Source organism: Rosa chinensis, chromosome 5 (assembly GCF_002994745.2).
Source record: "Rosa chinensis cultivar Old Blush chromosome 5, RchiOBHm-V2, whole genome shotgun sequence".
In the NCBI taxonomy this organism is placed as follows: Eukaryota; Viridiplantae; Streptophyta; class Magnoliopsida; order Rosales; family Rosaceae; genus Rosa; species Rosa chinensis.
Window position 1 is genome coordinate 39,203,658 of NC_037092.1, and position 11,044 is coordinate 39,214,701.

Below are 11,044 nucleotides of genomic sequence, written 5' to 3' on the forward strand. Positions count from 1 at the left end.
CCATCCAAATGACACTTTCAAAACTCCTTAATCAATGGAGTCTGAGCACATAGATGAATGTTCTCAATGTGGAGTATTCGGTCATTGGGCACACATTTGTAGAGCTCGTGAAGAAATTGTCACCGCCTATAAAGCATATTGTGAAGCAAGAGAAGCTCACTATATAGAACAAGAAGATTAAGAAGATGATCCAGAGTGAAGGGTTGAAGACTTCAAACCTGGCTGGGATCAATAGATCACCAATTCTGTTTAAGTCTTTATTTTTCCAAGAGATGTAATAGGCAATTGCCATATACTTTGCAGTAAATGCCATTGGTTTAGTTTTTTTTCACATAGGCTCATCCAAAATGAGTGTGATGTCTAGGAAGGTTTTGAGATAAGTGGTACTTAAGCGAGCTTTGCTCCACCGACATCTCTCTACTTAAGCGAGCATGAATCAAAAGTTGAATCCTAAACTAAGTGTGACCGCCGCTGCTGCCTCCGACACCACTGCCGTCCACCACCAATTGAAGGCTAGCACAATCCTTATCCATGATGCCATGGATGGAATCCATCATGGTGATGGCACCCTAGGTGATGCTGCAATCATCAACTTTTCTTCAAATAGCATTTCAGACGCTCAGGCCCAACCATAATTCTCATCGGTTTCTTCTAAAGCCTCTCGCTTGTTTTACAAAGCCCATTCCTGAGGGAAATTAGAACTGAGATCGTCCTATGCAAAGTATATGAACATACTCATTCTGCTCTTACATAGAATCCGTGGGGATTCTGTGGGCTGATTCAACCAACTTGCGGACGTTTAAATATTTCATGATGTTGGTTGACACGTAAACACGCTGGTCACGTGGTGTGCCATTGTCCACCTGTAAATGTTGCTTATACTACAGTCCTAGAACATATCATATGACAACGGGCTCACTCCCCGGATCATCCTATTCAGTCAATTGGACTTGACAATGCTAGAGAGTTTACATCGAAGACTTTCGATGCTTATTGTTGTTCAGTAAAAATTGCACACAGTGAGCGAAAACATCACCCAACATAATTTTACTCGTATTCATTAAAAGAATAGAGTTTTAATTAGTTCAGGTTGGACCCATTCAAGACATAATGTGTCTATCAATTACAATCCCTATTATAGGGAACCACCCTTTGATTACTATTATGAAGAAATCAATTGTAGGGATGTGTGTGTTTGTTTGTTTTTGTGGTTGCACCCAGATATCTGAATAGGTTGCCTACGTACCTTTGGAGAGGGATCAAGCCATTCGTAGTTCAAGAATTCCAATGAGTGAATGACCCATTGGAGGGTATTGCTTTTTGGAATAGGAATAGTGTTTGGACGAATTTGGTGTAAGTGAACCAGGGATTCGATTTTGGATTTGTTTAGAAAGGCTGTGACATTTCCAGGTGTTTGGCGGAATTTGACTATGAGGTCAGGGATTAGGATCGGGTGAACCAAGGAGTCAGAGATTTTGTTTGGACTTGCGGTTGCATCTAGTGGGTCGCTAAATTACCTACATACCCTGGAGGAGGGATCAAACCGTTGTAGTTCTTGAAATTTATATTTCTGGTGTTGGGAGAATTTTTGTGTCGACGGATGTACACATATTTATTTTTGAATCCGTCGAATGTATTTCTTTTGCAGACACCTGAATTTAATTTGGGAACTCGATGTGTTGAATTTTGTACTGGGCCGTATGAATGGGCTTTTGTGTTATTGACAAACTAATTTGGCCAAGCCCGAACATCGAGATGAACTGTGTGCAAGTGGGCTTTAAGATTCGTGGATGGGCAATTCAGCAAGTCCACCAATTTGAGCCCAATATGAGTCTTGCACAAGTGTGAAACTCTAAGCCCAACGAAGGAAGCCCAGTCCATAAACAAAGAGAAAAGCTTGAGACTCAATAAGGTTGAGAGTTTGGCGTGATCATCAGAGCCTGAGTTAGAGGTTGAGTCGGAGATGGACACCAGCTATTGTAGTCCAAGACGGAGAAAAAGCTGTACCGCCGAGGCTTGTATAAATGGATTGGATCCGGTACTCCGATCTTACACTCTGTCTCTTGTGTCTGGGATTAGGTAGCAGCTTCAATCCTCATTATCTTCAGAACTGGTACGTTGTTGGAACTTATGGGACTTTAGTCCCACATAGAAGAAAGGTTTAAGGGTGATAGCCTTAATAAGACCATTTCCTTGCAATCAATTAAATGGATGACAAGTCTTGATATAGACTTTGGTGGCTTTGGTGGCCTTTTCCTCTTGGATTTCCCATAGGAATAAGCATATATATAAAAGTCATAGATGGGCCTTAGGGCTCTTGGGCTCTATTGACTAAATCTGATTTTATTTTTTGAATTATTATTAAGAAAAAATCTAACAGTTGCAAACGGATGAAATGAAACTGCCGACGCAACTGTTCGTTTTGGCTTCTATATATGGACGAACCAAGGTCATCATTCATCATCGAAAAATCCTCTTCTTCTTCTTCCTCCTAAATCGTTTATGAGAGAAGCATAAAGTAAAATTCACCAAGGTCAAGTTCTTGTGCAAGAACTTGACCAGATAGTTGTATCCTCTAGATAAACGTTCAAAAACTATAGCACAAGTGGGGGGGAATTTCTGTCTTAGGTCACTGCATTGCAGGCCTCTATATGATCAAGTTAGTAAAATTTAATTTCTGTTCGAAACTAGTTGATTTCAATGTCGTTTATTTGTTGTTATATATATTTTTTATATTCGTATTATATTCTGTTTGTACATGCATATACTGATTGGATGTAACAGTACGGACCCATTTCGGTACTTCTCTTCTAATTACCAATTGCCTGGGTTTAGTTGTAATTCAGAGATAGAGCATCTTCTTTCTTTTGTGTTTTGCTTTGATTGAGAGATGAGCACGTAGCATTATGTTTCTTGGTCTGATTTGTATTCAAAATCACCATGCTGCACACTTGTTCAAATACATATATGTTTTTGAAAATCTTGACTTGCAGCACACCTTGTCATCTTGACTTGCAGCACATTTTTGACAAGATTACAGCTATTTGCCGCCCCCCCCCCCCCCCCCCCCCCCCCCCCCGAGGGGGGGCAGGTCTTTGAAAGGTAAGCTCGTTTGCACAGCATCACTCCTAAAGGCAAAGCAATTGTTAATTAACTTTGTTCACCGCTACTCACTGAAAACAGTTAATATTGTTGCACTTTGCCTTTGTTGTTGTCTTCCTAATGTCAGCACCTCCAAAGATTTAATTAATTAACAGGCCATCTTTTTGTCCTCTAGCTTGTGACATACAAAGTTTAAGTCTTTATTTGACTCTTGTCTTCTTACTGACTTTGTATAGCAAGTGTAAGATTGAAACAATTAATTGAATTATACTTGCCACCGTTTATATTTGTTGCTTCCCAGTTTGCATCCACGATTTCAAAGAAGTCATATAATTAAACTTGCTACCAATAGCTTTGCTTTGACCATGTATAGCAACAACTAAAATTTGACTTCATTTGATCGCATGACAGCGTCAAAATAGCTGCTCCACCACCGCCTCACAAAGCATTTGATAACTGTTTTTTTATTTATTTTTTATTTTTATTCATGAACATCAATCTAGCCTTTTCATTTCAAAGATTTTATGCTCTGTATGCAGGCGTCGTTGTGTCTCCACCGCCAAGCTTTGCTGCCAACCTTTCAACCTTTTAGAATGGTAAGCACTGCAAAGACCGGCAGTGCTGCTAACTCTCTTCTTTTATTTCTTTTTCTCATCTCAACAATTGCATTAGGACTGATGTTGGACATCATATATCCCCATGAACACACCCAATGGTCTCACAGAAATGACTACGATAGTAGCGCGGACATTAGTAATGCGCACCAATTCCTTATATCCGCTTAGGGTGATGCAATATCGCATGCAACTATACTAATTCGTTTATGACCCACTGCCACTTAATCTACCTCTACGTTATAGCTAGTGACTGGGTACCAGTATCTCGTACTTACGCATATTTGAGTGTGTTATTTAGGTCCTTACAGACGAATGGGCAACCAAGTTGGATTTGAGACTCCAACAATCGTCCGCCACTTAATGCCCTTGCTAGGTAATCTCCTTACCACTATATTTTCGGATTGTCACTTTGATGAGACATTCTTCCCGTCATTAAGGGGAGATAAGAACATTGATGTTCAGCAGGAATGACAGGAATTATCGTGGCTTGTCCCCACTATGTCTCCTCTCGATCCCTGCTTAAGTGACGAGATCACACATATCTGCTGCAAACATGCCTGCAAGGATGGATGTCCCTATGAGAGGACGTAACGCCAACCTACACGAAAGTAGGCATGGTGCCAACGCCATAGAGAGTGGCACTCTAGTGTTACAGGTCATGGCCCCAACTAAGATGCATGGGAGACCCGTGGGTTTGAAGGATACTTTGACACAACTCAATCCTTGGATCATCGACACTCAAAATCTGTCTCATGAGAATCTTTAGATTATGGTTATCATTGGGGGACGCCTCAACGTTAGAACCTATTTTTGAGAATATAGAGCTATTTGAAAATTACACTAGTGTACATGAGACGTGGGATAGAAACTCCATCATGATTGATGATGTATTCACGCATTTCATAGTGCATGAGTTTGTTGAGTCAGATGATATCGAACCACACTCCTTTGATGAATGAATGCCAACGTAGAGAGATTTGGCCTAAATGGAAGGATGTGATCCAGGTTATGTTGGATTGTCTAACGAAGAGGAAGGTTTTCGAGCCAATGATGCCAACAACTCCAAACAAAAAATCTATTGACTAATGGATCTTCGTTAGAAAGTGTGATGAGAAAAAGAGATGGAATCTCGCCTTATGGTCCAATGCTTTTCACAAAATGCCCTGGAATCGACTGCGATGAGACATATTCTCTCGTAAGGATATTATTGTACTCCACTACCTTGTCAGTTTGGTAGTTCCGAATAACTGAACATGCAGCTTATAAATGTGGTCATTACGTATCTTTATGGGGATCTAGCTACTGAAAATACATGAAGGTTCATGATGAACTTCATTTACCCAAGTCAAGTGGCTCTGGACCACGGAGCGTGTTTACAATGAGGTTGAAATGCTAACTAAAGTGACTACTTGATTGGAAAGGGATATGCCCGCGCATTTCTAAGACAAGTTCCGGATTCTATCGTGGTTCATGTTGGACATGATGTTCATTGTAAGCCCTTAAAGAGTTAAGGGAAATAGCTAACCACTTGAAATCCGAGTTTGAGATGAAGGATTTTGGGAGAATACGATTATGTCTGGGTTTGGAACTTGAGCATCTTGTTGATAGATGTTTACACATTTTGACAAGGTCAAGCCTTCAAGCAACCCCATGATCGTCTATAGTCTTGATCCTGAAAAGAATCTTCTTCGTCCAAGGGATAATGACGAAGATGTGCTATAGGCAGAAGTGCCTTACTTAAGTACAATAGTACAATAGGCGCATTATTGTACTTAGCTCAAAGCACAAGACCAAACATCTCATTTGTCATGAGCTTGTTAGCTAGATATATCTTTGTGCCAATGTGACGCCCTTGGATTGGTGTAAAAGATATCTTTTGGTACTTGAGATGCATGATTGATATGAGCTTGTTCTATCCCTACAGAGCATAGTTAGTAAAAAACTGGACGTGTATAGTACACGAAAAATACGTACGTGTATTATTCGGACATTTTATCAAATAGTTCGTTGAAAAGTTCGGCAAAATATTTTTAATTAATTAAATAATTAAAAAAATTAATTACAAATATTCATTTATATTCATTTTTGTTCAATAATATGTGTAAAATACGTAAAAAAACGTAAAAATCGTGTATAGTACGTCTATAATACTTTTGGCATCAAAAGTACGGGAAATTTAACGAGTCTCTTTCAAAAATACGAAGTACAAAAGTATTTTTCAATAAAATGTAAGTACGTGTTTTATTCGCGTATAATACCAAAAATTACTAACTAGGCTACAGAGTGGATCCATCATCTGACCCATCATATGTCAAGAACGCCATCAATAGTGGTCTGCGTTCCCTCCCTCTCCCCATCCCAAAACAACATTAGTGTTTTGGAAGGTTTTGCTGATCTGGGTACCTCTCTAACCCACACATAGGTCATTCCCAAACTGGTTAAGTATTCACCATGGGTAAGATCGCGAGGTCTTGGAGATCTACAGAACAGACCCTAGTCGTTATATCTTCGAACTATGCAGAGATTATTGCTCTTCACGAAGTGGTTCGTGAATGTATATGGATTGGATCCATAATAACGCATGTTCGAACAATTTTGGTTTGAAGTCTACCACAGATGAGCCTACGAGCATTTAGGATAATGCTGCTTGTTTTGAATAAATGAAGCAAGGCTACATCAAAAGCGACAACATCAAGCATAATCAGCAACAACAGACTCTCCTCAAATTCAAAGTGAACTAGGTTCGATATGAGGATAGTGTGGCAGACTTGCTCACTAAGTCATTACCTGAAATGCACTTTCGAGAAACATGTTGGTAGCATCATTTGTGGAAATTATCCGAACTCCCATGACCGTTGTCATCAGAGGGAGATGCAGACATCATGGGGAGATGTCTACATATATGGTATCGAAACGTGAATGGTGTGTAGTGCTCTTTTTACCCTTCGACTGAGGTTATTTTTGTCACATTTGGGTTTTTGTTACTCGGCAAGGTTTTTAATGAGGCAACGAGAGGAGCACCACGTTTGGGCTACACAATGGAGATAATTCAAGTAAATCCAAAATATGTATTTGACCCAAACTCTAGGTTACTTGACCTAGTGGTAATACGGTTAGAATTAGAGATAATCTCAAAGAATCTTTTTTTGACTTTGTCAAGGGGAACCCAAAGGCTTCCTAGGCCCAAGATAAACTCCTTCAACGCATGTGAAATGCTCCAAATATGCATTGCAGCACAGTGCCTGGCCACTTTGACAACTTCAGGGTTCGAACCTAGGTTGGGGAGCACACCCAACTAGGCAAGAACCACTAGACCACTTGCAGTGGTTTAATCTCAGAGAATCCAATCAATGTAATATTACGTTTCCTTTACAAGTCTGATTCTATGCTTTGTAATCATCTATATAAAGAGGCCTCTATTATCAATGAATCAATGAAAGCACATCAATTTTCTCTCTCAATTTCTGATTCCTTAAAATATAAATTATAATTTACTAACAGGTCATAGCTCACCGACATATTTAAGCTTAAATTTATTAATACTTAATTGATTTATAAAAAATAAATAAAAAATCATAAATGTCGTAAAATTTGAAAAGAAATAAAGAGGTCAACAAAAACTTTACATTTAATGTAAAATTAGAAATATCAAATAAATTTAGGGAAAATGGTCCGTACGGCACCCGAACTTCTCCTCTTTATAACTTTTGGTACCTGAATTTCAAAAAATATCACTTTGATACCTGAGGTTCTCAGCCCGACCGAAAATTGGTACCTAAACCCGTTACGTCCGTTACGAAAGTTGCCAACTGGCAATTTTAAACTTTAAATGATTGATTTACCCTTTGTTCTTTTTTTTTTCTTAATTCTTCTTTTTTCATATAATAAAATATATATATATATATATATATATATATATATTTACAGGAATATTCATCGTCACTTATCAGTTCTTCTTTCTTCTTCTTCATTTCCATTAATCTGTGAGTGTCAACAGTAACAACAAGGATTGAACTTCTCTCTCTTTCCCCACTTCAACTTTGAACCATCTTCTTCAAGTTTCAGTCAGGAGAGAGAGAATCCATACACACCCAAATCATAAAATTCCAAACCTCTTCTTATCTTTCTTGGTTTCCTCCCCCTTTGCTTTTTTGGGTTTTCTCCCTCAATTTGATTCCAATCTCGTCCCACCTCAACTGTAATCAAAGTCCAAGACTTGATACTCTCATGTAAAGCTATTTGTGGCTGGTGATTATGGTGAAGAGTTTGAGATTGTTGCGTGTAAGATCTAAGCTTGAATTGGAATCTGGGTTTCCGAAACATTTCTAGTGTGCTTCTCAATCTTTGAAGAAAATTAATTGTTTTACAATACAATTCTGAATTGGCCATGGTTTTTATGATTCGGTCTTGGGTGTAATTGATGGCAAGTGACTTGGATACACATTTACGCAAGCGTACGTATCATTGTCAAGATAGGGAAATATTATGCCCAAAGTTTATCGTACCACTGGGATTAGTGGCTAACCCACAATCCTTGGGTAATCGGAAATAAAGACACTTAGCAAACAAAGAAAAGAAAAAGAAAATAAATAAAAATGTTAATCTAAGGCACCAAGTTTTAGCAATGCTCGGTGTTGGTTCTCACCAAAGCCTAATCACAACTAAGAGCCTAGTGATGATTATCTACAATGAGTCGAAATTCAATATTTTGAGAGATGATTTTAGATTAACAAAAATGTAATGAAATGTAAAGCAATTAATAAAAATGCAAATAAATTAATAAAAGTGTAACCAAATAAATGGGAATGTCGGGTGCTACGGAGGTTCCTTCACCCAAATTCTATGTGTCGAAAGATAATCTAATGTAGATGCAAATCCCTACTTTGGCGGTAGTTGTATCCAAGGCGGTTCAAGGCTCAAGGACCGAAATTCTCTTTCATGGTATTCCTACTCCGGTTCAAGGGTCGTAATGTGATGACCTGGTTTTCTGTTATTTAAATTTGGTATTTAATAATGGACCAGTTGTACGAATAATTGTTAGTATGCTTTATTCGTAGGTTGTATGTGGAGTGGAATGGTTTTCGTACGTATAAATATTTGAATTTCACTTTTTAGGGGGTCATGTGAAGTTTGACTTTTTATATGTTGGGATTCTCGGAAAACTTCCTTCACGAAAGTTGTAGAGCGCATCGATACGAGTTCGTGGACATGTGGAACGCGTCAATCGGAGTTCGTATGAGAAAGTTATGGCTATCGGAAGAAGTTTCCGTTTTAGTATAAATAGGGGAAATCAGAAATTATTTTCATTTTCCTCATTTCCTTTTCCGGAAACCTTCCTCTCTCTCTCTCTTCTCTCTCGGTCGATACCTTCGGTATCGAAGATTTCTGTCTGACCCGACCCGAAACCGGTCGACCCGACCCTTACTTTTCCGGCGGACTGCGGCTGTCTCCGGCGACGAAACTTTCCAGACAGGTTCGCCTCCTCCTCCCGGTCGTCCCTGTGGTGTTCTCTAGCGACGAGATCCACCGTGTGCGGCGCTGCAAGGCCGTGCAGTTAGTGTTTTCAGACCCGGCCGGAAAACACAACTCCGGCGACTTCATGGCTTCATTCATCCTTGGTTGAGTTCAGAATAGGCTTCCTGATTGATCTATGGTGTTTGTTTTGATCGATTCACGTGGAAATCGGTTCAACTCAGTTTGAGCAATAATCCAAAGCTTGTGAGGTAGTTTTCGATCCCTTAAGCTTGTTTTCTGACTTCGATCCAGTTATGAAAGTTCACAAGCATGCTTAGATGAAGCTTTTTGATGTTGGAAGTTTTGTGAAATATTGAGTTTTGGCCGGCGGCGGTGCGCCACCGCCTGTGGAGGCGTTCCGGCGGTGTTCCGGCCATGTATGGGACTGTTTGTGGTATTATATATGTTCTAGTCGTTGATACGAGCGTTTCGATATATAATATGCAAATTTTGGAGTTCGTATGAAATTGTTATGATTTTTACAGTTTCATACCGATCGATTTATTCGATCCGTGAGGATTCGAGCGTCCGATCGACTTGTGGTTTGGTCACATCGATCGTGGGCGTATTCCGAAGACTTTGGGAGGTCTCGGATGTGGTTTTGCCTCGATTGGCGCCACTTTGGGGGTTTTAGTTCAAAACAGGGGGTTTCGAACTTAAATCAAATGTGAATCGTCACCAAATTGGAAACGTATGTGAATAGGTACTTGACGAAGTACAGTGGACGATTATTTGTAAATTGGCGGCTTTGTGTTTTGTTGAAGACGCAGCAGGAGTTCGAGGTGAGTAATCTCACAAGGTTCTTTAGAACAGAATTACCATTATTGTTTCGGCGTTAATCATTTAACTGCAAACTATAGTTGGTATTAGTAGGCATTCCTGAGCGAATGTCTACGTATATATATATTTACGTGAAATATATACATATCATTGCGGATGATTGTGATGAATAATAATATGCATGATGATGTTCATATTATTGTTGAATGTGGCTTTTCAGGAAACAATATTGTGGAAAAAGATGTTTTCTATTGTTTGAAAAGTATTGAGCTTGATGTTACATTTTTGAGTCAAGCGTGACTCATTTTAAATGTATTGGTCCTTGTACCAAGGGTCACAGATGGTGAGCAGGAGTTAGGAAAGCCGAAGCTAGATGTTATAACGTTTTTAGGTCGGTTGCGACTTATTTAACGTTTAGCTTTAAGACCAGATAGGGTGAAAGAAGATTACATATCACAGATGGTGACAGAGCACAGATGGTGACAGGTTGCAGACAGTGACCTTGACGTTGATTTCATGACCAGACGGGGTCTGAAGATCATGTGTCACAGATGGTGACAGAGCACAGATGGTGATAGAGCACAGATGGTGACCTAAATGTTGATTTTGAGACCAGACGGGGTCTGAAACCACATGTCACAGATGGTGACAGGTCGCAGATGGTGTCCAAGGTAGGAAATGGGTAATCACGTCTGTAGTCGGACGAGTGATTACGATTTCAATAGAGTTCTAGTTATCTGCCATGATAACTTATGAGAGTAACGGTCGAGGTTGATTGAGACTCATAGGTACGTAGTTTAAAGGAGAGTTCCGATGGTATTCTTCTTTAATTGTCTAGATGAGACTTGAATTGCTACTTGATGGTTAAGTTAGCAAATAGAGCATGGTCATAGCGGTGACTCATGTTGTCCTTTCTTTGGAAAGGATATGGAATGTTAGAAGGAATCATGGCTGCATGTTTCCTTAAGTAGATTGATGTGAGTTGTTGATTGATGTTCATGAGTTACTCATACGAGCTTTCATAAGCTTAC